The following is a 27,858-nucleotide window of genomic DNA, read 5'->3' on the forward strand; positions in this document are numbered from 1 at the left end:
TAATAGTGCTTAATCTGTGCCAGACTGTATTCATTCATTTTCACACTGCTATAAATAACTTCCCTGAGACTGGGTAATTTATAAAGGAAAGAGGCTTAATTAACCCACTGTTCTATATGGCTGGGGAGGCCTCAGGAAACTTACAATCATGGTGGAAGGCAAAGGGAAAGCAGACACCTTCACAAGGCGACAGGAGAGAGAAGCATGTGAAGGAGAAACTGTCAAACACTTACAAAACCATCAGATCTCATGAGAACTCACTCTCATGAGAAGAGCATGGGGGAAACTGCCCCCATGATCCAATCACCTCCCTCCCTCTACATGTGGGGATTACAGTTCAAGATGAGATTTGGGTGGGGACACAGGGCCAAACCATATCACAGACTTTATATATATTAACACATTTAATTCTTACAATAACGCTAAGAGGTATATTCTATTGTCATCCCTATTTTTCAAAAGGGAAACTGACACACAGAGATATTAAGTACCTCGCTTATGGTCACACAGATCACAAGTGGCAGAACTGGGATTCAAACACAAGCAGTTTGGTTTAAAGAAAAAGTGTGCATCTCTACATATTTTATATATGCACACACACTTACATACGTATGTGTAGTTGGGTTATTTTATGAATAAATATATAACAATGTAGATAAGAGACATAGATAAAGTTAGATCTAAAAATATAGATGTGGACACTAGGATACATCCCTTCTCCTTCTGTGACCTCAGTGTTCTGCAGTAACTTAAAATAGACACTTGAAATAGATCACTAGACCGGAAGATTTTTAATAATATTTTATTGGTCATAAGACATTTAATATGTCTCATGAGTCAGGAAGTGAACTAGTTCAAGCTTGAAGCTAGGACAAAATAAACAAAACACAGATTTTATAGTCTCTGAAATTGAAATAAATTTCCATCTTTTCACTCTAGTTTCTCCTCCTTTCAGCCTATCAACCATTTAAAAAATATAGAAGACCTTCAGGTGATTCTGTTTAATTTTTCAAGATATATACCTCCACCAATAAGTTTAGCATTATAACTTGCAGAAAAAATTTTCTAATATGTATACACCCTTGGCATTAAGTCTTCTCATAGGGTTATAAAATGCCATGGTTAGTTATCCACCATGTCTACATAGTCTGCATGAAGGCAACAATGCTAGACAGTCATTAGATCTTAAAATACAAGTGTGGCTATTAGGATACATTCCCTTTTCTTCTATGACCTTAGGGTCATAGAGAGCTTGAGAAGAGAGAGTAAGCATGAAAATATCCCATTTGATTTATTCAGCTGCTTTAGAGCTTATTTCTTTAAGATTATTAACAATGTACTACAACAAGCATTGTAATTTAAAAAGGATTCCTTAGAACTGTTCCACCTGAAGTGAGAAGAAGCTGAGTATTTGTCCTTCAACTCTTACCTATCATTGACAGACAGCTATTTCTTGGGAATATCAAACCCTGCAATCCTTGTGTGTCTATCACCAGCCCAGAATGCCAGAGAAAGCCCTCCAGTGCTTGTTTTTGGAAGCCACAGGTAGTATGGGATTGGTAGGTCCTGAGGAGATGTGGGTGAGGTGTTAACAGCATCTGCTACAGATATTCTGCAGCAGACACTTTCCATTCCTGCACAATGCTCAGTCATCACAAAGAGTATTTGAAGGACATATTGGCCCTCCCTTTGGAGAAATGTCGTCTTATTAACATTAACATCTTACATGTGTTTTCCCATGAATTAGCTCATTTCTTAAGAGAATAGAGTTAATGACATGAAGTCTAAATACTTTAAGTGTGTTGCTCAAAAACAAACAACAAATGAAATATTAGAACTCAGATGATCCAAGCCGAGGGTGCTCACATGACCACATGACGCTTCTCAAGAAACTGAGGAAACTAAAGAAACTAAACTTTTCTTTAGTTAAGATTGTACCAGGGTCCCATCTTGTTAACCAGCAAGGTAGGGTGGCCTCAATTCAACATCAGTTGAATTCAAGGCTGTTTTCAGAAATTAGTGTTACTTGGTGCAGAACATTCTCAAAAGCAACAACAAAAACTGTCTCAGGAAAGTTTCAAGAAAAGAAGAATGTAATTAACATCTGGTGGAAGTTAATTAAGGATCTCTGGTGTAAACGCAATGAGGTGACATGGATATTACATTGGGTTGAGGAGGCAGAGACCTGGTCCTAATGTAGTGTCTGCCATCAACCAGCTGTGTGACATGGATTAAATCACTTGTCCTCAGGAAACCTCAGGTCCTAATTTATAAATAAAGCTCTTCATGCTTAAATTGTATTTGGAGACTCTGAAGAGGGAAGTAACATTACATTTAAGTAGTACATTGCCTTACAAGTTTGGATGGTTATATGCATTTTGAGAGAACCAGGCACTTCGGGGTATTAATACAGAATGCTTTGGGTAGTTAGACTTTTGTATGCTGGTTGAACCTCATAAAATGCCACATGCCTAATCTCTCTTCCTCTCTGTTCTCCCCTCTTTCTTTTTCCTTATCCTGCTCTCTCCTTGGCTTAATGTTCTTGTCTCCTGGTTCCATACCAGTGAAAGAGAACCACAATATTGCCTTCTTACCCACCTTTGGCCATCATAATGGCATTTCTTCATGTAAAATGATTACACATCCAATTAAAGTGAACACCTGGAGGAAATAATAGCTGGACTACTCAGTAATTTTACATTATGCTGAAAAAATAATTATTTGAGTCTTTTCTTCAGGTCAGTTTACTTGAAAAGAAATAATGTGTAATGGGTTCAAAGTCAGTCTGGCAATTTGCCTACAAACTATTGTCAGGCACTAAATTACAGAAGCAGTTGATCATCACACATGCCTATCAGCTCACTAATAGAGAGAAGCCAATGACAATTTAGGGAGAAAATAACCAAAATATATATCACATTTATTCTATTCATAACAAATCATTTTTTAACACTTATTTTTTTCCCTAGTTAAGTTTCAATTTATCTGGGACTCTGTCAGGATGACAGAAACTCATTTAGAATCCATGAAGACAGCTGACAGAAAGTGCATTAAAAATTAGATTTTGAATTCAAAGAATGAAAGCTTTAAATCACTACAGTCAAGTCAGTGGGACAAGATTGATACCAGATGCTATTTTGTTCATATTATTAAGGAAGTATTCCAGCCTTGAAGAGACCTTGTCACTACACAGCTTCTGTCTATGTAAATAAGAATGAAGTGAGTATATCTGTTGTCAGTGATAGAAACAGCCATTCAGTGCCTCAAAGCAACAGGCTGGTTCATTCAAGGAGAATGCTGAAAGTTACAAGAACCCTGAAAGGTCACATACGCCCAATTCCCTCATCATGTGTACGGGAGGACTGAAATCCCATAGGAGAAGGTTAGCATGTGTATTATACACACATGAACTCTTTAATTTAAATTGAGTGGTCTGAGTAAGGGCTAAGCCACTCTCTTGATAGGGGTTTTGGGCAAGTCACTGGACAACTCTGGGCATCATTGTAGAGAATATTCATTTACCCTATGTGTGTTTTTAGTCTGTTCAGCGGCTATTCCACCCTCCTTCAGCACCTCACTTTATTCTTTGAGAACTACAGAAATCTTGAATTGCCTGTGCTTTTTATTATTATTATTTTAATTTGGGTTTTAATTATGTACGTAAATAGCAACATGAGAACGAGGAGTTCTAAGGTCTGTACATGACCTCTAGGTGAGAGGATTTCAGATTAGTTTGCTTGTAGGATGGTACCACCCAAATTAACAGAGGTCTGGTCTAGTATTTCCTGAAGAAGAAAGCCAATTTAATACATTCAATACTGACTTCTCTGCCATTTTTCTGTAGAAATACTGATTTACTCTATGGAGTTTCCAATGTTTACCTACAACTGATTAAGATGGGCAAAGCATGGAGTTTTCTACTTAGTTCCAGGTGAATTCTTCACGTTTCCTGGCTTTTGAAAGTTCTCCTTCCACAAATCTTAAACCCCAGTCATATAATCTCTCCCCACTGACCTGGGCCAACACGACAGTTTGTTGTGGATAATAGAGGGAGGCAGCTAATCCCACGAAACCAGGCGGATACGCTAGCTTCTTTATTTTTGAACCTCTAGCCAAAAGGAGTTCAATAAGGTCAGCAAAACCACTAACACCAAGACTCGGAAAAAATCCAGGAGGTGCATTTTGGAGACAGTCATAGCTGTCTAACCCCCATTGAACTAAACTTTGCATCTTGGGCTTACTTTGGGAGTACGTGTCCTGACACCAGCTTGTGTATGGCTCGCAATAAGTGGCGGAGCTGTGAGATGCTTTCTTCAAACGGGTTCCTTGACTCCTCCACACACTGCAATTCACCCTCGGGAATTGAGTAGAGTGAAAGCTCGTCAATCTTCACGAAATTTTTGGGAGGTGAGTCTTTTTTCGGTGCTGCACAGACTTTGAAGGTGAACAAGCTCAGGCTGGCTGGCCTCACGGACCCCTCTGAATTACGCCTAACGTGTCGCTGGCAACTGTGGCTCCGGAAGAGTCGGTCACCCCAGCCTCGGCCACGCCCACAGCAGAGAGGTGGCTACGGAGGCCCGGTAGGGCCTTGATTTCCCTAACCGCAAGCAAGCCGTGGTGCGGGTGACGGCAGTAGTGCAGCGAAGACTTAGTTCAGTCACTCCTGCGTGTGCTCTTGACGGGACTTTCTTTTTTTTTGTTTTGTTTTGTTTTTTTGAGACGGAGTCTCGCTCTGTCGCCCAGGCTGGAGTGCAGTGGTCTTGACGGGACTTTCAATTCAGGTATCCTGCCCTCCTCTGGCACACAATGTTAATTGTTTCCACAAGCTAAATTCACCAGTCTCTCCGTACAGGGAAATGAAGTCCTGAGTGAAGTGACACAAGTGTGGAAAAGGTTTAGAACTGGTGTATTCTGGTCGTCATCCCCAAAGCGCTATCCATTTGTCCTGGTTACTACACCTCCAAAATTCCAGTGTCCGAATTTTGCAATGTTTGTATTCTCTTTCCAATATCTGATTGTTTACGTTCTCCTTCAGTTCTCTGAACTGCCTAGGAACCTTCCACTAACACCCATTTTTAAGTTAATTGCAGTGTCTCTGTTGCTTGCAATCAAAAACAAATCTGATATATTGTACATGTGAAACTGTAATATATTGTACGTGTAAAATGGGAAAAATTATACTTCACTCATAAAGGTGGTATCAGGGTTTGTTTTTTTTTGAGATGAAGTTTTGCTCTTTTCGCCCAGGCTGGAGTGCAGTGGCACCATCTCAACTCACTGCAACCTCTGCCTCCCGGGTTCAAGTGATTATCTTGCCTCAGCCTCCTGAGTAGCGGGGATTACAGGTATGTGACACCACACCTGGCTAATTTTGTATTTTTACTAGAGATGAGGTTTCTCCATGTTGGTCAGGCTGGTCTCGAACTCCTGACCTTAGATGATCTGCCCACCTTGGCCTTCCAAGGTGCTGGGATTACAGGCATGAGCCACCTCACCCGGCCCAGTTTTTTAAAATATATAAAATAATGTATATTAAAACTACTGACTTGAAGAATAAAACTTAAGAGGAACCCAGTAAGTATTGTTTGCTTGGTTTTTAAGATCCTTCATATGTATTCTCATCTATATTCCTGGATTCTGCTGAGATGCTCAATGGATCCATGAGTCACATGCTTAATCTCCTCAAAGAACTCTCCGGGTGAGAGCATACGCTCACCTTTCGGTCTTTTTGAGACGGTGAGTAATAGTTGTTTAACCACACCCTTGACTTTCTCTTCAGAACACATTTTCCTAAGAATAAATCTAGTTTTAGCTTCTTTTGCAAAATGAATAAGCAGAGAATTTCCCAAATCATGAAATCCTGGTTTTTGTTTGATAGTCTTCCTCAATTTATCTCCCTCCTCTTGCATTTTATTATAAGCAGCAAGAAGAAATCTGACCGTACTTTCAACATGTTGCCTAAAATGTTCAGAAAAACGGCCAAGTTATTTGCTTACAAGTTGTGCTTCCACGTAATTGTAGGACAGAATTCAGCTAGGCTTTCTCTTACTATATTATAAGGGTCTCTTCTCCTCCTGCTCCCCAGATCAAGTTCCTTATTTTTTTCTGAGCCCTCAACAGCAAAGCCTTTAATGTGCATATTTCTACCAACATTCTGTTGTTGGTAATATACATATACTGTAAGATGATAGAGACTTTCTCTCATACTCTCTTAACTTACTCCTGAGCCCTCATCAGCAGGGCCTATAATACACATTTTTCTACCAATAGTCTATTTAAAGCAGTATAGACTTTTCCTTTCTAGTACCTCAACATTTTTTGAGCCTCTACCTATTACTCAATTCCAAGGCCATGTTCACATTTTTAGGTATTTGTTACAAGATTTTTAAAGACAGTTTTTAGGTATTTAATTAAATATAACATTTTAGATATTTGTTCCAGGTTTTAGATATGTAGTTTTTAGCTATCAAAATCTGTATGTTTCCCATGACTCTTATAACAAATTATCACAAATGTGGTGGCTTAAAACAATTGTTCTCTCAAAGTTCTAGAGATCTAATATCTGAAATCGAGATCACTAAGCTGAATTCAGGATATCAGTAGAGTTACACTCCCTCTGGAAGCTCTAAATGATAATCTGTTTCTTGCCTCTACCGGCTTCTGGTGGCTGCCAGCCTTTCTTGGCTTGTGGCCATGTACATCTAATCTCTGTCTCTCCAGCTACATTTCCTTCTCCTTCTGTGTCAAACCTCCTTCTCATGAAGACACATGTGGATTACACTGAAGGCCCACTTGGGTTATCCAAGATAATCCCCCCATTCTAAGATCTTTAATGTAATCAAATCCACAACATCCTTTTCTGCCATGTAGGGTGACATTCACAGGATCCAGATGGTAGGATGTGGATACATTTTGGGGGTCATTATTTAGCTTACCACATGCTTCTTCTCTTTTTCTGGTTTTGCCTTTTCCAACTCTGTACAAAGTTATCTGTGTAACAGGCCTCAGTGTGACATTCTGGAAACTTTAAAATTTAGCTGACTAAAATAATTTCATGTAGGAGAATATATGACATTGAAATTTAAATTTTGTTCAAGGGGCTTTATTTACTCTTGTTAATAGTAACTTTTTAAATATAGAACCAGATGGTGATTCAACACACACACATACAAATACATACACATCTGCCTGTTAGCATAATGTAAATTTTCCACTTACAATTATAATTTTACAAAAATCAGTTGAGGACATGCATTAATCTATAGTAAATCTGGCAGGAGTTCTTCAATACAAGATTTTATATGAAGATGTAAATGTTTATTTAGTTTGAAATGAACCAAACCAATCTGTACAGAAGAAACAACGTAGAATTTTACTATTCCATACAATTGAGCATTATGTTCAAATACTATAAAGGATAAAGAAGTGAATTCCAGTATTTTTCCAATTCTTTTCCTTCTAAATGGTTGATGTACATTCTTAACCTATTTTAGCTATTAAATTGTTTTTCTCTGTTATTCCAGGTTTCTCTTCATCTCTTTTGATCCTCAGTCTGTACATCTGAGTCTTTTGTCCCATAGTTTTTAACATGAAGTGTATACATTATTTTGCATTGCTGCTGTAAAAAATCATCACAAATGTAGTGGCTTTTAACAACCCAGATTTGTCACTCTTGCAGCTCTAGAGGTCAGAAATCTAAAATGGGTTAGCAGGGCTGTGCTATTTCTGTGGTCTCAAGAGAGAATTCATTCCCTTGCCTTCTCTACCTTCCAGAAGCTTCCTGCATTTGTTAATTTATGGCCCCGACTTTCTTCCAACAGCATAGTGTCTTCCAATCTTTGTCTTTCTTTGCCCAACCCATCACTTTTTTCTGACTCTAATCCTTCCCCCGCCCCCGATTACAATGGGCCCATGAGCATAACCCAGGTTAATCTCTCCATCCCAAGATCCTTAAATCAATCACATATGCCAAGTACCTTTTATCATGTGTGGTAAAATATACATTGGTTCTCAGACTAGGATTAAAACATCTTTGGGGGTGGGGCACTATTCGGGCTATCGCATGAAGCTTGCCAAAATTCAAATCCATGTCTTTGTTACTATTTGCAAAAAATCTTCAGTGTTTGCTATCACTAATGGTCAAAACTGCATTGTTTGGTTTGTGCAATGAATAACTTTCAAGTGGAATCTGAGACAAAAATTGGACCTTTCATTTGATAGAAGCATAGGCTCCATGACTCTCATAGGGTAAGATAAGAAAACATTCATCTTAATTGCAATACATTTCTGACTTCTGTTTTAGTACTGCATGGCCCAGAATGTGTGGGCTATTTATACCCTTTTGGTGAGAGGCAGAGCAAAGAAAAGGAGGGCAATATTTGAAGCAGAGGGACCCCTCTTGCCCTGGTTAAGTTAAGAAGAAATGAACAAGGATCTCAGGGCAAGATCAAGAGAGTTGATTCATCACCTGGCCTTCAACTAGAAAGGAGAAGATAGTCCTTTCTAGTGGAGTAGTGGAATGAACATGACAGAGCTCCCAGGTGTGCAATTCTTTCAGCAAGCTGGTAGTATTAGTCAACTCACTTCACCTCTCTGGGTGAAGAGGTGAGCTCAGCTCATCAACCTCTAAAATCTTAACCAGTAGTAACTCTGAAGGATTAGCCTTGACATTTACTGATATTGCCTCTCTTGCTTAATATTTTATAGTAATGAAAATATTAGTTTGTAAGTACTGGGGAGAAATGTATTTTAACAACTAACAGAATTGCTACTTCTGAGAAAGTGGTGGAGAGGGATTTATCAAAGTCATCTTGCTTATAACAATAAGAAATGTCAGCAGAGAAAAAAGTGAATAAAACAGTTAAGTATTTTGTAATCTGAGGCTGAAAGATGCTGCCTGAGCAGTGACGATTCATATTAAGGAAAAATTCTTCTCTTCCAAATCCCAGCAGACAACATTACATGTTCTGCACAGATTTTTACTGCTTACATGACTATATTTAATGGAAAATACACAATTACTGGAAAACACTGAGTGACTTGGGGCTTACGGAATGTGTTCTTTGGTGGCAATGAGAAATAAAAAGCAGTGCTTTCAGCTGTGAGGCGAAATTGCTTTAGTATTGCCGAGGTTCTAGAGTGTCATTGCATAGCATTTTATATAAACGTTTATTTGTTTCATTTTATTTATTCCTTCATTTAGTCAATCAGCAAATATTTATTAAGTGGATAGGCCCCACACTACACTGAATGTTAAACAAATATAATGAACTAGATATAAACCCTATCTTTTGGGAATTTATTGTCTATCTGGAATAAATAGGTATAGCCACAACTAACCTTTGGGAATGGAAGAAGGAATATGATTTTTTAAAAAAGGAGCAACAGGAGATTTCTGAGATTTTGGTAACATTCTGTTTCTTGTTCTGGGTGCTAGTTACAGTGCTATGTTTTCTTTGTGAAAATTCAATAAGCTGTATACTTATTTTATTTTTACTTACATATTGTCTTAAAAATCAAAAAAAGTTTTGAAAAGCAGTGCTTCCATCGTGGTATGTTCAAAACAAATATTTGTTATACTCAAATCGCAACTCTTAGAAACTCAAAGTGAAGCAGGGAAGGTTCTTGGCTTCACTCAGGAAGAAATTCAAGAGCAAACTGGTGGTAAAAAAAACAGCTTTAATGAGGTGGACAGCAGTGTTACGGTTCTGTGAGCTCCTGCAGAGCAAGGTTACTCCATAGGCAGTCATATTTATACCCCCTTTTATGGACATGTTAATTAAGGGGCTGGTTATTCAGAAAAAGCTAGAAAGTAGGCAGTAACTTCCAGGTGTTGCCATGGCAATGGCAAACTGTCATGGTGCTGGTGGGCATGTCTTATGAAAAGGTACTTTCAGTTCCTCTTTCCAGTTTCTGCCAGTCTCCAACCTAGTCCCCAATCGAGTCTCACCTACCTCCTGCCTCAAAATGTGGGGAACAATCACTTCTGACTGAGGCAATGGGCAGTGATTTCAGGGAACAGGCCACTTCAACCAGATTCTCAAGATTAGTTGGATTATGTGCATGCAAAAATAGGTGTAGAACTTCTAGTTTTAAAAAGTATGCCACATGTTCAGGAAAGCATAATGATTCGGGGTGTGGACTGGGAAGTCAGATCTCAGTCTGAATACCAGCCCTATAGTTAGCAGAAAAGGGTCCTGCTTCAGACCTCATGAGGGAGAGAGTTCTTGGATTTCATGGAAGAAAGAATTTTGGGGTGAGTCCAGAGTAAAGTGAAAGCAAATTTATTAAGTAAAGAAACAAAAGAATGGCAACTCCATAAGCAGAGCAGCCCTGAAGGCTGGTTGGCTATGTTTATGGTTATTTCATCATATGCTAAACAAGAAGTGGATTATTTCATGAGTTTTCTGGGAAAGGGAATGAGGATTTCCCAGAACTAAGGATTCGCCTTCCATTTAGACCATGTAAGGGTAACTTCTGGACGTAGTAGCCATGGCATTTGTAAACTGTCATGGCACTGGTGGGTGTCTTTTGGCATGCTAATGCATTATAATTAGGTATAATACACAATAATTAGTGTGCAGTGAGGATGGCCAGAGGTCACTTTCGTCGCCATCTTGGTTTTGGGGGGTTTCTGCAGCCTTCTTTACTGCATCCTGCTTTGTCAGAGGGGTCTTTGTGACCTGTATCTTATCCTGTGGCTAAGAATGCCTAATGTCTTGGGAATGCAGCCCAGTAGGTCTCAGCCTCATTTTACCCAGCTTCCACTCAAAATAGGAGTCAGTCTGCTTCTAATGCCTCTGACACTACGGTGTAATCTATTTTAATGCAAACTACTCAAACTTTTTGAAGCAGTTTTCTCATCTGTAAAGTGGGGATAAATGTCCCTACTTCACTGGATTATTATGATATCTAAATGAAATAGCCCATACAATGTCTTTGTCATAGAAATAAGAGCATTAGGAAAACTCAAGAAATGTTGTGATGATGATATAATACAATGACATCTGCCTGAGCTGATAAACGTAAGGTTTATACTGGGTGTTGATAAATATCAGTTTCTCCTAAGGTGGTTTAATTCATGTAGCCTATAGATCTTATTTTTTTCACGAACTTTAAGACATTAGGCTATTAATTAGTACCAACAGACTTTAGAGGTATTGAAATGAAAAAATATTGTGAGATTGTATATTCATTTTTTCTATTATTTTATTTCTAATAATCATTAACATTATATTTTGTGTTCTATTTTTATCTTATCTGCTACTATGTTTCTGAACTTCATTTTAATTAAATAAAAGTAGTAATAGTAATTACTATAAATTTTCAATTTCCTTTGAAATTTAAAATATTACAAAAAAGCATATGCATATCTTGGTATGAAATTGTACTCAACATTTCAAGGCCAGAGTGTATTATTCATTACAAACAACAACAAAAAGCTAATGGAAAAACAATTGGAACCCACTGAAGTTGAATTATCAGAACATATTTCACAAGAGAGCGTGTACTAGTACTATGGTATGATGATCAGAAATACTGCATCTGCCGTTCTTGATTTGCATAAAAATCAGCATAAAAGAAACTTCAGTTAATTCATTTGGTCATTCATTCACCCAGCACTAGTCAGTGAATATCTGCTCACATTTGTGGCTCAGGCACTAGAGGTAACATGGTATAGATTACAGATACTTTCCCAGACTCCTCCAGCCAATACCTGCTCTTTGGAGGCACACTGACCTTCTTGTTATTCCAAGGTCTTCTCACATGTTTGTGCAGTTGTCTCTACTTGGAATGCCTTTGCTGTCTTTCCAATTAACCTTCTCCCTGTAGATCTCCCTTCCCTTCTATTCAAATATAACCGGCATACCTGTTTTTCTACACTGAGTATGTATGCTGCTTATCCTGCCTTTGCGCAACCCTACCTCTATGTACTCAGATTCATGGTCCAGACTTTTCTTTCCTGCCCCAGTGCTCAGAAGTCTGATTCCAAGTGCTTCCCCCATTTCCCTACTCTTGCTTTATGTCATTTGTTTGGGCTAAGACTATGGCACCCAGAAAAAAATCACAAGTTGTGGGATGCAGGAGTCAGTGGAAGAGGAGGCCATTCCTTCCTGTGCTCTACCTATTTTAAGCTTTGTTTTTGGCATGGCTGTGTCCTTCGATGGCCCCTTTCCTGTTACACAGCCTTTCCTCCATGGCTGCAGTTCACATTGTGCTCCAGTAACTCTCTATTTTTTCTTGCTTTTTTTGTAATGTCTTTTTTGTTTTTATTATTTTTTAAATTTAATTTTATTTTAAGTTCTGGGATACATGTACAGGATGTGCAGGATGTGCAGATTCATTACGTAGGTAAACGTGTGCTATGGTGGTTTGCTGCACCTATCAACCCATCACCTAGGTGTTAAATCCCACATGCATTAACTACTTATGCTGATGCTCTCCCTCCCCTCGTCCCCCAATTGACAGGCCTCAGTGTGTGTGTTGTTCCCCTCCCTGTGTCTATGTATCCTCATTGTTCAGCTCCCACTTATAAGTGGGAACGTGTGGTATGTGGTTTTCTGTTCCTGTGTTAGTTTGCTAAAGATAATGGCTTTCAGCTCCATCCATGTCCCTGAGAAGGACATGATCTCGTTCCTTTTTATGGCTGCACAGTATTCCATGGTGTATATATACCACATTTTCTTTATCCAATCTATCATTAATGGGCATTTGGGTTGATTTCATGTCTTTGTTATTGTGAATAGTCCTGCAAGGAACATATGCATGCATGCATCTTTGTAATAGAATGATTTATATTTCTTTGGGTATATACCCAGTAATGGGATTGCTAGGTCAAATGGTATTTCTGGTTCTAGGTCTTTGAGGAATTGCCACACTGTCTTCCACAGTGGTCAGACTAATTTACATTCCTGCCAACAATGTAAAAGCATTCCTATTTCTCCCCAACCTCGCCAGCATCTGTTGTTTCTTGACTTTTTAATAATTGCCATTCAGCCTGGTGTGAGATGGTATCTCATTGTGGTTTTGATTTGTATTTCTCTAATGATCAGTGATGTTGAGCTTTTTTAAGTATGTTTTTTGGGCGCATAAATGTCTTCTTGCTCTTTTTGTCTTAGGGATGATAATGCATTACTACTGTTGCTAGTCTTTGGGTGCCTCAGTATCCCTTAACTCTGTTCACGTATATGTGTGTATTCCCCCTATATGTGGTTTCTTGGGCTGGATCTTCTTTCCTGCTGAAGGTCTTACTCATACATTATGTATAGTGTGTAACTTTGATAAAATTTTTAATCAGATTATAATAATCTTTTTAAACAAACAGAGTTTTCTTTACAAGGATCTTCTGATTGTTAAGCATTTCTACTCTTTTCTGAAAAGAACAGTGCCTGCATGTAGTGGGATTAAATAAATGTTTTATAAAATATATAAATAAATACTATTTATACCTATGTATATGTTTTTTCCAACAAATTTTATGTAACAGTTGAGGAGTTTAAAGTCTACCAGATAATGTATAATACTATAGGATGAATAGTAAGTGCTTTATAGGATATTCAGTACAATACAATACTTAATACTATAAGTATTAAGAGGAAACCAGAGTTATTACGAGACTTATTAGAAGTGTTGGAATTGGATTTTGAAAAAAAAATTTTTAGGTAAAATTGATGACTTTGAAAGAGGTTGAGGTTGATCGCTTTGGTTCCCTGCTTTTAGAGGAACAAACAATAATCTGATATGTTCCACCAAAACGATTTTAGCAGAAAGGAAGTCTGAAATTATTTTAATAGAGAAATGGTACAGGGCTGATTCATCCATTTTGGAAGTTAACATCAGAGGTATAACTTTCATTTTATTATTTGTATAGTTTGAAAAACAAGCCCTAAATAAAAGGCTCTTAACTATGATCACATCTGCAAAGTTTATTTTGTCATGTAAGGTAATGTATTCACAGGTTTGTGGGATTAGGACTTGGACATCATTGGGAACTTGTTATTCTGTTCATCACAGAATTTCTTATGTACGGTGTTTTCTAATGAAAATATTATTTTCATTGGAATTATTTGATCTCTCAACTACAAATACCAGAAATACATTAAGAATTTTCTAACATGTCACACGTCAAATTTGGGAACTCCCCATATAGAAATTTAATGGAGCTGATATTCATCCAACATTTACCAAGTGCCAGAATGGGCCTGAGAAAAATACACAACAAAATAAAACAACAAAGTGGCAGGTAGAATTTATTTTAGTTGTCTTGTTTTTTCTTTTTTCTTTTTTTTTTTTTTTTTTGAGACGGAGTCTCGCTCTGTCGCCCAGGCTGGAGTGCAGTGGCGCAATCTCGGCTCACTGCAAGCTCCGCCTCCCGGGTTCACACCATTCTCCTGCCTCAGCCTCCCGAGTAGCTGGGACTACAGGCGCCCGCCACTGCGCCCGGCTAATTTTTTCTATTTTTAGTAGAGACGGGGTTTCACCATGATCTCGATCTCCTGACCTTGTGATCCGCCCGCCTCGGCCTCCCAAAGTGCTGGGATTACAGGCGTGAGCCACCGCGCCCGGCCTTTTCTTTTTTTTTGAGACGGACTTTCTCTCTGTCGCCCAGGCTGGAGTGTAGTGTGGCACAATCTTGGCTCACTGCAAGCTCCGCCTCCCAGGTTCAAGGCATTCTCCTGCCTCAGCCTCTCAAGTAGCTGGGACTACAGGCACCCGCCACCACACCTGGCTAATTTTTTGTATTTTAATAGAGACGGGGTTTCACCATGTTAGCCAGGATGGTCTTGATCTCCTGACCTCGTGATCCGCCTGCCTAAGCCTCCCAAAGTGCTGGGATTACAGGTGTGAGCCACTGCGCCCAGCCAGTTGTCTTGTTTTATAGGTGAGAAAGTTAGAAAGTAAATGTCAAATGAGTTGCTCATGTTCACATCCATAGTAAGTGATGTGACAGGAATTTGAGACTAAATTTGGTTTTAGAGTTAGTGATGTTTTAAGGGTACCACATAATTTTAACTTCTACCATTTTATAGTAATGGAATATATATGGTCAGCAGGTATCAAATAATATCTAAGTTAGGGAATACCTGTTTTATTATATAGATTTAATATGTTTAAGTTCAATATCAGTTTAAATTATAATACAGATTAGTAATATTAGTCAAAAGTTTACAAGTCAAATTGACATGCATTATGCAAGTGCATTTTAGGGATTTTAACATTTACAAGACAAACATTGATCTACCCAGATCAATGTCTACTTACTATTTTGAGGCTTTACTAGAAGAATCTAAAAATTAAAGATTGCAATCTCCTTTTCTGCAGACACTAAATATTACAAAAAATAAATTATTACAAACATATCCAAGATTGCTAAGTGGTTTTAGAACCCTTGCTTCTTGATAAGAATTTTTAAATTGGCATTTTTCAGCCTCTGTTTAATACAGACATGTTTTTGCTCTAAATATAGTAAACATCTATTGCACTATATGCAAAGGACTGAGAAGCGTTTCAAAGATAGTGCACAAAATATCACATTATTTTCTGAGTATAGTGTTTAAAAAATCTATCTTGCAATCACTATTTACCATGATCAGTCAATATGTAGTCTTTGAGAAAAGAACATTAGCTTGTTGAACCATAATTCAAAATAAGTCACAATTTAATCGTGTTTTAAAAACACTCTGGTTAATTGTAATTAATGTTTGACAGTTTGAAAGACATCTGTTATATTAACATAATGGTTTTATTGCGCATGAAATGCTGCACATTAAAAACTCTGCGGAGTTGAATGAGTATTTTGCAAGGAAAAGAAGAAAATCCTTGATAAAAACATGTAGTTCTGTCTATTGTTTGCTAAACAAATAGGGCTTTTTTCCTCTTAACATGATAATTAATGAAATATATCAGTTTCTTTAGAAGGGAAATACACTTCCTGCTGTTTTGTTACAAATTGATCATTCTAAAGACAGTTTGGTCCTATGTTTTACAGTTTGAAAGTCATTGCTATACTTTGTAATTTCATGAATTTACTTATTGCCAGCTGTGATTGTTAGAGGTCACTTAGACTCTTGGATTATTCCATACTATTTCAACAATATTCTAAATAAAACAAATAAATGAATGAAGCAAACTTCCCATACCAGGTTTCAGAGATGATGCTAAACATCCTATAGAAAGCCTCTTCCCCTCATCCAATCTAAGATGTCAATAGTGCCATGGATGACAAACCCTTTCTTAAATCTATAATAAAAATCAAGAAGAAGATTTTGAAACATCAATATATTGATACAGTAAGGAGTAACTCTGACATAAGAAATGTGTGGAGGCAAACTTTATAAATGCAAACAAATCTACATTATTCTCCTGTCAGTTTAATCTATAGATTTATGTTTATAAAAAGTTGCTTTCAAATGTAGGCTTGTGACTCACCTTCCAAAGCAAAAAACCTAGGAGTGACTAATCTGGCTAAGAATTTATTTCACTAGGTGTTAATGTTTCTCCCTATTTTAAAAAGAATTGGGAACCTGAAATAAAGACACTAATTCGGTGTATTAAAAATGATAAAAATAGAAGAATAATTTTAAATTGGGACAATGTTAATACACAAAGGTGAACACTTACTAGAATTGGGCTGAATATTTTATTTAAGTTTCCTCTTAGGAAATTTAAAGAGGAACTCTTGGTAAGCTGCAAGACTTTTGGGGTCCATAAATTTAATATTACCTATAGTTGATCCTACATTATTCAAGTGTTAATTAGCACAGTGCCTGAAATGTAAAAGTCACAAATATGCATGTGCTGAATTATTCAGTTTGCTGTAGACAGTGAGCAAAAAGCGGTTTGAAAACTTTGTAAAACTACAAGCCACTATGTAGAGACATGGCCCAAATATTTCACTTCTATGCTCATGCTTCCACCTTTCCCAGAAATTTCTTTCCCTACCTTCTGTGCTTGGCTACCTCCTACACATATCCATGTGTGCATGGGCACACATAGCACAAAACAGTCTGATAGGTAAACAAAAAATCAAACTCTTTTTTTTTTTTTTTTTTTTTTGAGACGGAGTCTCGCTGTATCGCCCAGGCTGGAGTGCAGTGGCCGGATCTCAGCTCACTGCAAGCTCCGCCTCCCGGGTTTTTACGCCATTCTCCTGCCTCAGCCTCCCGAGTAGCCGGGACTACAGGCGCCCGCCACCTCGCCCGGCTAGTTTTTTGTATTTTTTAGTAGAGACGGGGTTTCACCGTGTTAGCCAGGATGGTCTCGAACTCCTGACCTCGTGATCCGCCCGTCTCGGCCTCCCAAACTCTTAACTAGACATAAGACATAGCTGACAGTTACTACATACTAGGTACTGTTCTGGTGCTCAACATATTTTGATTTGTTTATTTTTACAATAATCCTATGCTAAAAGTGCTTTCACCCTATAGTGTAATATTCTCCGTCTTTTAAACAGTGTCCATAAAACATTCCTCTAATACCCCCCAGAGTTGATAACTATGGGATGGTTCTACTTGCTTGGAATACTCCTTTGTAAATATTATTTGTTGAATTTTAGTTCCTTTAAGGATCAGCCCAAAAGCTGTATTTTATAGAAAAAATATTTCCCTATTCTCCCAGTTCTGGGAGCTCTTCTCTTTACTCTTAAATAAATTTTATGAGAAAGATACTCAATGTACCAGTTAACTTTATTTGTATAAAAATCCACTCCCAAAGTTAATTGCTTAAAATGGCAACCATATATTAGCTTTTGTTTTTGTAGTTTGGCAGTTTGAGCTGGGCTTAGCTAGTTGGTCTTTTGGTCTTGGCTGGGTTTACTCACGCATCTGTGGCTCTGCTTTAGAGACTTGGCTGGCCCTTTGCTGCAGTGATGGGGAAAACTGGCCATATGCCTCTTGTCCTTCAGCAGGGTAGGCCAATTTATAGTGACTAGACAAGTTTCTAAGAGTGAGCTGATGCACTGACTCTGAACCGGCAAAATGTTACCTATGTTGCATTCTACTTGTCAAAACAAGTCACGTGGACAGCACGGATTCAAGGTGGGGAATAAAGTCTACCTCTTGGTGGGAGGAGCCACAGAGTCACATTACGAAGGGTTCTGTATACGGATAGGGGAATAATTGTAGCCATAGTTGCAACCAGTCTATTCAGTTCACCAACATGTTGGATAATCTCCCTCAAGTTAAGCACATCATTTTGTACAGAGGGTCTGGAATACATTAAAGGTTAAATATAAGTTTTATGCCAGTGAATGGTGATTTTGAATTGCATACTTTTCCTTTATTCTTGGTTAAAATGATTTAAAAAGGAATCCAAATCACAGCTAATTTCTTGGTCTGACTGTAATCACTTTGGGTCTTAAATCAAGACTAGCCTGTTTCTAATAGTTAACAGTGTGATTTCTCATTCTCACAAGGAGTATAATTTAGAGGTGAGCATCCACCAATGCATGATACACTTGGAATTATTTTTTTTTCAGTTTACATTTTTGTGGAGAAGTGCACTATACATCAAAGTTAGAAGCACCTACTTTTGGTCAATGACATTTCTAGTAACTAATCCAAAGGATGTTTTGTCTTAAAGTTACCAAAGACGTGTTTAAAATGATGTTCTTAGTATTGTTGTTTATAACATATACTTCCCTTTAGTTTCATACTAAAGTGTATACTTCTCTTACATATAAGTGAGATCATATAGTATTTATCTTTGTGTGTTTGGCTTATTGCACTCAATATAATGTTCTGTATGTTGTAGCAAATAATGAGATTTCCTTATTTTTTAAGACTGAACTGTCTGTGAACATATATATAGATCTCACTTTATTCATTCTTCTGTCAATGGACACTTAAGTTGATTCCCTATCGTGGCTATTGTGAATAATGCTGCACTAAACATAGGATTGCAGACATCATGCTTGAGAAAATGATTTCATATCCTTTGGATATATACTCAGTAGTGGCATTGCTGGATCATATGCTGGATCCATTTTAAATTTTTTTAAAAAGCCCTGTAATGGCCATACCAAGTTACACTCCCACCAACAGTGTAAAAGGATTCCTTTCTCTCTACATACTCACCAATACTTACATTTTGACATTTTCATAATAGCCATTCTAACAAGAGTGATATGTTATCTCATTGTCATTTTGATTTACATGTCCTGATGATTAGTGATGTTGAGCACTTTTTCTTATATGTTTTGGTCATATGTATGTCTTCTTTTGAGAAACATCTATTCAGATCCTTTGCCTATTTTTAAATAAGGTTATGTGTTTTTGTTTTTGAGTTGTATGAATTCCTTATATATTTTAGATATTAACTCCTTATTAAATGTATGTTTTACAAATATTTTCTCCCAATTTGTAGCTTGCCTTTTCATTCTGTTAATTATTTCCTTTGCTGTGTATACATTTTTAGTTTGATATAGTCCCAATTGTTTGTTTTTTTTTTTTTGTTACCTGTTTTTGGTGTCATATCCAAAAAAATCATTGCCAAGATTTATGTGAAAGGATCTTTCTCTTAAGTTTTTCTATGTTTTCTCTTATGTTAGCTTCTAAGGAGTTTTATGGTTTCAGGTCTTACATTTAAGTCCTTGATCTATTTTGAGTTGCTTTTTATGTATAGTGTGATGTAAAAATCCATTATCATTCTTCTGCATGTTGAGACCCTGTTTTCTCAATGTCATTTATTGAAAAGGTTGTCTTTTCCTTATTATGCATTCTTGGTGCCCCTGTGAAAGACTTATTTATCAAATATGCATGGATTTATTTCTGGGCTCTCCGTTCTGCTGGTCTTTGTGTCTGTTTGTATGCCAATACATACTATTTCAATCACTATAAGTTTATAATATAGTTTGAAATAAAAAAGCATGATGTCTCCAGCTTTGTTAATCTTGTTCAAGATTACTTTGACTACCTGTGGTCTTTTGTGGTACCATATGAATTTTATACTGTGTGATATTAGGTGATATTATATATATATATATATATATACACACACACACAGTTTTTTGTCCATGTTTCCTGGCTCATAACACCCATTGCCTTTGTTACAATATTTTGTTATAATGTTTGGGTGCTTTAAGCCTTAGGAGCAGGCCTCAGGAAATAGAATCTCTCTCTCTCTCTCTCTCTGTCTCTCTGACCTTATCCTTCCCTCCTTTAACCTGCCTAAGGTAAGACTCTAATCTGATTTTGAGGCATAAGACCCTTATTCCAGAAAATGTCCTGCTCATACTTTGGAAAAGGAAATGCTAAACAGAGAGACCAAGAAGAATCTGTACAGACAGGCCTTGCTGGGTTTAGATCGTACCCTTTTTGTCCAATCACATTTTGACATGGTTGTCCATGCTTCAATCATGGTCAAGCAATGACGTCTCCATAAAAGACCCAAAGGACATGGTTCAGAGAGTTGTGGACAGCTAAACACGTGAATATTCCTGGAAACTGGCATGTTTAGGGAGGGCATGGAAACTTTGTGCCCCTTCCTCCATACCTCGCCCTACCCATCTCTTCATCTGTATCCTTTGTAATAAACTGGTTAATATAAGTAAGTGTTTCCCTGAGTTCTAGGAGCCACTCCAGCAAATTAATCGTACACAAAAAGGGGGTTATGGGAACCTCAACTTGAAGCCAGTCTGTCAGAAGTTCCAGAGGCCCAGACTTGACGACTGGTGTCAGGATGGTGCAGTGCAGCAGTTATGGGGAGTCCTGGGAACTTAGCCCTGAACCTGTGGGGTCTGACATTATCTCTAGGCAGATAGTGTCATAATTGAATTGTGCTGGTATCCACTGCATAATTGATTGCTTACTTGCTGGTGAGGAGAAATCCTCATATATTTTGGGATCACAGAAGTTTTCTGTGTTGATTGTTGTTATGTTGGTAGGAGAGCAGAGGAAAAATATGGTTTGAAAGTTTTTCCAGAACAGATTGCTTTTTTCTATTTCTGTGAAAAATACCATCAGAACTTTGACAGAGATTGCATTGCATCTGTATATCGCTTTGGTAAGTGTGGACATTTAACAAAATTATTTTTAATCCATAAATACTGCATGTCTTTCAATTTATTTATTTTTCAGTTTATTTCATCAATGTTTTATAGTTTTCATTTTGCAAGTCTTTCACCTCCTTGGCTAAATGTATTCCTTAAATATTTTGTTACTTTTGATGTTATTGTAAATGTAATTGTTTTCTTGATTTCCTTTTAAATAGTGCACTGTTGATGTTAAAAACAATGCTACTCATTTTTGTATTTTGATTTTATATCCTGCAACTTTACTGAATTTATTTATTTCAACAGTTTTTAAAATAGAGTCTTTAGAGTTTTCTACATATATAGTCATGATGTCTGCAAACACAGACTTTTTGGTCTTCCTTTATTATTTGGGTGTCTATTATTATTAGTTTTTTTAATCTAATATTTCTGGCTGGGACTTCCAGTAGTATATTAAATAAAAGTCACAAGAGGGGCATCCTTGCCTTCTACTGAATCTTAGAAAGACAGCTTTTACTTTCACTTCATTGATTGTGATGCCAGATATAGACTTTTCACTAAATGGCCTTTTGTGTGTGTGTGTGTTGAGATAAGTTCTTTCTATACCTATTTAGTTGAAAATTTTTATCATGAATGGATGTTGATTTTTGTTAAGCATTTCTCCCCGTATCATTGAGGTTATAATATGGCTTTCATCTTTTATTTTATTAATGTGATGTATCATGTTGATTGATTAGTGTTTGTTAAACTAACTGCATTGCAGGGATAAATACTTCTTGCTTAAAGTGCTTTCAACACTTCGAATACTTCATCTGATTCCCATCTAACCTTCAAGTTCTCTACTGAAATATTCTATGCTAGTCTAATGATATTCCCTTGTATAAAACTAGTCACTTTTCTATTGCTGCTTTCAAAATTCTTTTTGTGTTTATTTTTTGACAGTTTAATAATAAGGTGTCTCAATGTGGGTCTCTTTGGATTCATCTTATTTGTTGTCTTTTGGGCTTCCTGGATCTGTTTGTTTATTTCCATATCCAGATTTGGGAAGTGTTTTTTACCATTAACTCTTTATTAAGCTTTCTGCTTCTTTTACTTTCTCTTGTCCTTATAGAACTCTCATAATGTGTATATTAGTCTATTTATAGTGTCCCATAAGTCCTCAAGTTGTATTTATTCTTTATTTTTCTCCACTCTTTGTTCTTCATTTTTATTTCCTTTTTGCTTCTCTGACTGGGTGATTTTTAGTTCACTCATCCTCTCTTCTGAGTGTGCTGCTAAACTCCTCCACTGCATTTTTAATTAAGTTATCATAGTCTTCAGCTCTGCTTTCTGCTTAGTACTTTAAATAAGTTTTTTCTATCTCTTTGTTGAAATTCTCAGTTTGTTTATTCATTGCTCTTATGACTTTAGTGAGCACCTTTATGACAGTTATTTTGATTCTTTGTTGGATAGATTACATATCTCCATTTTATTAGGATTGGTTTCTGGATATTTATCTTGGTTTTTTTGTTTGGAGTATATTTTCCCATTTTTTTAGTTTCCTTAATTCTGTCTTTGGTTTCTACACATTAGATAAAATATCTGTCTTTGCCCCTCCTTACAGACTGCCTTGTACAGAAGATGAACCTCGCCAATCAGCCCAGACAGAGATTCTGTTTGCCTTCTTCCAAGTGCTTGCCTTCTTTGGTGCTTGTCCAAACCACTGCCTTTGTTTTTAGTAGCTCCCAGTAAACAAGAGTATGCCAAGTTCCATCAGTGCACCAACACAGGTGAGACAGAAGCCAGTTTCTTGAGTAGCAGACAGAAAAGTTGAGGTGCTAGATGCATGGCCCAATTCCTTCTTTCATCAGCGAGAAGCTAGGAGTTGAAGTTTATCATCTGTTTGTAGTGAGCATGGAGAAGAATTGTGGCAAATACCTGCATTCTCCTTCAGATCATATGCAATTTCAAACCGCTGCTTTGCTCTCTGTCCCCCACAGACCTAACAAATGCTGGGCCCTATCAGTTCTCAGAGACAGGCAAGTTAGAGGTCAGTCCTTGGGTAGCAGCTAGAAAAATTGGGGCGAATGATGTGTAGCTCAGTTCCTTATAGTGAGAAGCTGCATTCTTGGTTTTATCAATGGAATGAGCTGAAGGGAAGAGCCAAGGGAAATGCTCACATGCCTGTTCAATCTCTAGGCCACAGGAAGTGTCCACATACCCATTCAATTTCAAGGAAACTGGTGATTTCTTGTCCTGTCAGTTCCTGGAGACAGGCAAGTTAGAAGCCAGATCCTCTGGAAGCAGCTAGAAAAGTCAGGACATTGGATGTGCGGTCTAACCTCTTCCAGGGAGAAGCTGAGAGTTCAGCTTTATTGCCTGCTTGCTCAGTGATGAGCTAGGAGGAAAAGGCAAGGAAAGTTCTATGCAGTTGTTTAAAGCCACCTCTTGTTTCTTTGTGGTCCATGGAGACTAGTAAATGCTGAACCTCATTCAGAGATAGGTGAGTGGGCTTGGAGCCAGTCCCTTGGAGCAGTGATAAAAGTTGTAGTGCTAGATGTGTAGTCTCAACACACTCTTTGCTCCTCAGGGAGAAGCTTGGAGTTAGGGATTCCCTCCCAGTTGTATGGTGCTGTGCTGAGAATGAGATTTATGACAAAAGTGTGTGTCTTACCCATTTTCTACCCATGTCAATGTGGAATAGTTTTCTCATTTACCAAGTGTGCAGGAGTCTGTCTGCTAGTTTATGGATTTCTCTTAGAGGTATTGATCCATGTGTAGCTGTTTATTCAGTGTATCTGTAGCTACAGGGAGAGTCCAGAGCCTGTCTTCTGTCATGTTGCTGATATCACCCAGGTTAATGTTTCAAACCATGATAATTACTTTCCTGGGAAACAGTGGTGGTGTTTGGATTCCTAAGTGTTTGTTTTCTCAATGTTCCTCACATTGAAATTCTTCTGATTAATTTTAGTGTTAGTCTGTTACTTCTTTCTTTTCCTGTTCCTTTAAATTTCTTAATATCTTTTAGTGTGCCTAACTCAGGTGTAGGAAAACAGCATGTTGCATGGTGAGAGTAATGCCATCTTGAAGCAAAACTGCCATGATGACCACTGTCTGACCCTCCCATAGGTGTTCTGCAGGAAGGTCTTTAAACAGTGCCTGTAGCATAGATAACACCTCATAAAGATGCTTCTTTAACCTACCCAAATGTTCATGATCCTTTGACAAGAAAGTCTGAAGACATGACCAGCTTTACCTGGCTTATCCTAAAAGCTTGCTACTTAAAGGCTATTTTCTGGATGGTGAATATAGAGGATCCACTATCTCACAGTCACCCAAGGCATCATTTCTGTTCGTTAGTCCCTATTCCTTTATTACTTTCTGAAAAACTGGATTTGTCAGCCTCTTTCATTGGCCTCTCATCTCCCCCTCTCATCAGCCTTTGAGAATAGGTTTGCATATATACGAGTTCAACCCAGAACACTCTGGTAACTGATATTTTTAATTTGATACTAAAAGTATTTTGTAAACCAAGATATCAAATAGCAACCATTATCACAATTGTGGCAAGACAGGAATACGTGGATTCTGAGTGAATATCCAAGAGACTCCCTTTTAGCAAAGAGTAATTGACCTCAGTGTATGCCCTCTGCAACATACAGTTTAGAAATCCTGAGCTCTTTTTGCTTTTTTTTTTTCCTGATACTCAGTTGTGCGCAAAGAATATTGAACATGTTTCTAAGCCAGAAGATTTTCAGCTAGAGAATTTTTAACAGAAATAACATAAATGTTGCAACTCACAGAGCATTTAGAAGTCTCAACATTTGTAACTTTGAAGAGTAGAGGGGAAAGAAAATGAAAGAACTTGAAATTTTAACATTTTCAAAGCTGTTCCCTTCATAAAGTAAATTTTTTCTTGTCTTAATATGGTGAAAAATTGATCTTCCTAGTCATCTTCCATGCCTGGCTTAGATTTTTTACAAAGTAGTATTTCCCTGGCCAAATGGACCATTTGCTTATTTATAAAAAGTGTTGTGGTGAGAAAGTTAAAAGATACTTTCCCATTCTTATCTATATGAAAAGAAAATAGATTGTTCCCTTAAAGACCTTTTCCAGATTTTCTATATTGTACAATGCACTTACTATTTATTGAGCCCTTGATAAATGCACATCATTGTGAGAAATATTTTTCTTGCATTAACTTGTTTTGTATTTTTAAATGATCCTTTGGGAAGGAGAATATAATAATACTGATTTTATAAGTGAAGGTACTGAGGCTCAGAGAATTTATGATGTAGAGGTGACAGTGAGACAGAATGAGATAATTAAATGTCCAGATAAGTGATTTTTGACCAATATTGATTTTCATGGGGGCACTTTGGAGTCTTGATATTTATAATTGTAAAGAGCAGATAGGGTCCAAAAATTACTATGAACTGGCCTGAGTTATTTTAAATCATAGATACAGGGGAGGGACTTACTACCAAAGTGACCTTCATATTGCTACAATACTTTCTTGGAAACACAATTCTAGTATTATAGACGGGATGGTTTGCTCTGGATGTGAGACCCTTGGGAAGGAAGAGTGTCAGTCCCCTTGATCTATCTGAGAGTATCTCTGTTATGCTGATAACTCATCTATTAAATACTTGGCTTAGTCTAGAATACTGTATACCCTCAAGTTCAACCCACTGTAGGGTGGAGCAAAGATGCCCCTTGAAAAGAGAGGGACAATTTGGAGTTTTACATCTTGTGAAGTGGTACATTGGGTTTAATCTAGAGTCATTTATATCAGCCTACTCTAAATAGAGGCTTTAGGGAGAAATCTGGCTAGGAGTGGAATTGAGAGCTGCATCAGTTTTTACATTTTCTTTAATAGACAACTTAAAATAAGAAGAAAAGCATTGTGAAGTTTTGGATGGGATGAAAATTATGGAGATTGGTATGTGCAAAGTAAATGTGACACTAAGTTTAGAGTGAGATCCTAAAAGAGAAAAGCTTACATCTTTGGCACCAAATCAGAAAATATTAATACTGGAGGCGGTGATCTTTTTTCCTGACAGGTAGAACAACATTGGTGGAAAGAAGAGCAGTGCAAAGAGTAAAGAGAATAATTGATGAGAAAACTATTCCACCCCATTTCCTGACAAAGCAAGCCCACTTCTTCAGAAATAACAGGTAGAGCCAGCATAACTTAAAAAGACCAGTGACATCAAATCCATGACTATTTAAGCTGTAGAATTTAGCCCTGGCAAATAAAGAAAAGGCCCCTAAGATATCAAGGGAGACATTGTCACCAGGGGATGCTGAGGAGAATTGACACTGTCAAGGAAAAATAAAATTCATTCAATTACGCCAAACTCACTTGAGCACTTTGGTACTGAATATTGTGATAGGCTGAGAAAACAAGGATTGCAGGATGTGATAATTACCCTCAAGGCAAATTCAGTTTGATAAAAATAAGGTTCTAGGAGCTGCACATAAAAGCCCCAGAATTACACAGCTTACTCATTCTCATTCTCTTTTACTCACTCTCACTTGATTACACTTTCCAAGCAACAGGTGCCATTACATAGTAGCTTTCATATTTTTAAGATGTAATTTACAGAAAAGATTGCACACTTTTTTCAACCTGCATGTCAGATTTTGTGGGGCTGTAGAGCCTCCTGCTGTGAAGAGATGTAAGTCATGAATGAACTCTGTGGGAAACAGCATTATGGAACAGAGATTTGGGTATAAAATGACAGCAGGGATGCATATATACCACATACTCACCTCTTCTGTCTGTTAGATCTTTTGTTTTGCACAAGCCTGTCTTTGGAATACTGAATATAAAAATAACTTGTGAACTTCCATGTACTATAAACATAATGATTAATCATACTTTATTATTTCTACAATCCACTTTTATGTGGGAAGCAGTGAGTGAGTCTTGATGCTCTGTGCTAAAACTTTAAGGCCAAATATCTTCTTTATTTGGTACTTGTAGAAGTAAGCAATAAAAAATGTTGCACACACCTCAATTCCTCTGAAAATCTTTCATAATAGGGCCTTATTTGTACCTTTGTTATACTACTTAATAAGTCATAGTACATTTTGGAGTAGTTCTCAGACTATTCCAAAATGAGATGAGTTCCTTAGGGAAGAAGTTGTGTCATTGACTCTGGATGTCACTTTTATACACAATACATTTTCAAAAGATAAATGAACAAAGAAATTATTACAAGGGAAATAGAAAAGAAGAGAAGATAAATGGAAGGGAGGAAGGAAGGGAAGGGAAGGAAGGAAGGAGATTTCTGTTAGAAAAATTGGAGACAAAGAATAAACAACTCATACTTTCTATGCTTATGAAACCGCATGTTTTGTAGCATTAGTGTCACCTTTCTACTACTGGTAGGAGATGAGGTCTGGGGTGAAAGGGGCAGAAATGGGTTTAAAACAATGTGCTATGGGTAATGTTGCATACACTAATATTACATGCTTCACTGCTTATCTGGTTATTCACTTTTTACACCTGTCCTCAGGGACCACATAGATGAGACATTTGATGTCATGGTTTTGTGTGATCATCATTGTTTATTTGGAGGCAATGTTTGCCTTCTCTTTAGTTAAGTTGATAGGCCATGCTGGCAAGCACGGCATATTAAGCAGAACCTTCAATAGAGTAAATGTGGATTGAATATTGATAACAGATAAGCATTCAACCTAGGCTCATGTGGAGAGGGAGAGAATGTGGAATTATGGTAATTAAAGGCCCAAAATGTTGGTGATATTTTCTAATGCAGGGATTGGCAAAGTTTCATTGTAAAGGACCAGTAATAAATATGGTGAGCTTTGAAAGTCATACTCTGTTATCACTACTCAACTCTGCCATTATAGTATAAAAGCAG

The 27,858-nt window shown here is 37.3% G+C and overlaps 1 pseudogene; it reads right to left on the bottom strand.

Moving 5' to 3' along the window:
* Nucleotides 1-730: 730 nt before the first annotated feature.
* The window catches only part of LOC103233534 (MICOS complex subunit MIC26 pseudogene), a 90,688-nt pseudogene continuing 63,560 nt past the window's right edge, over nt 731-27,858 (bottom strand).

This window comes from Chlorocebus sabaeus, chromosome 5 (genome assembly GCF_047675955.1).
Source record: "Chlorocebus sabaeus isolate Y175 chromosome 5, mChlSab1.0.hap1, whole genome shotgun sequence".
NCBI classification, from domain to species: domain Eukaryota; kingdom Metazoa; phylum Chordata; class Mammalia; order Primates; family Cercopithecidae; genus Chlorocebus; species Chlorocebus sabaeus.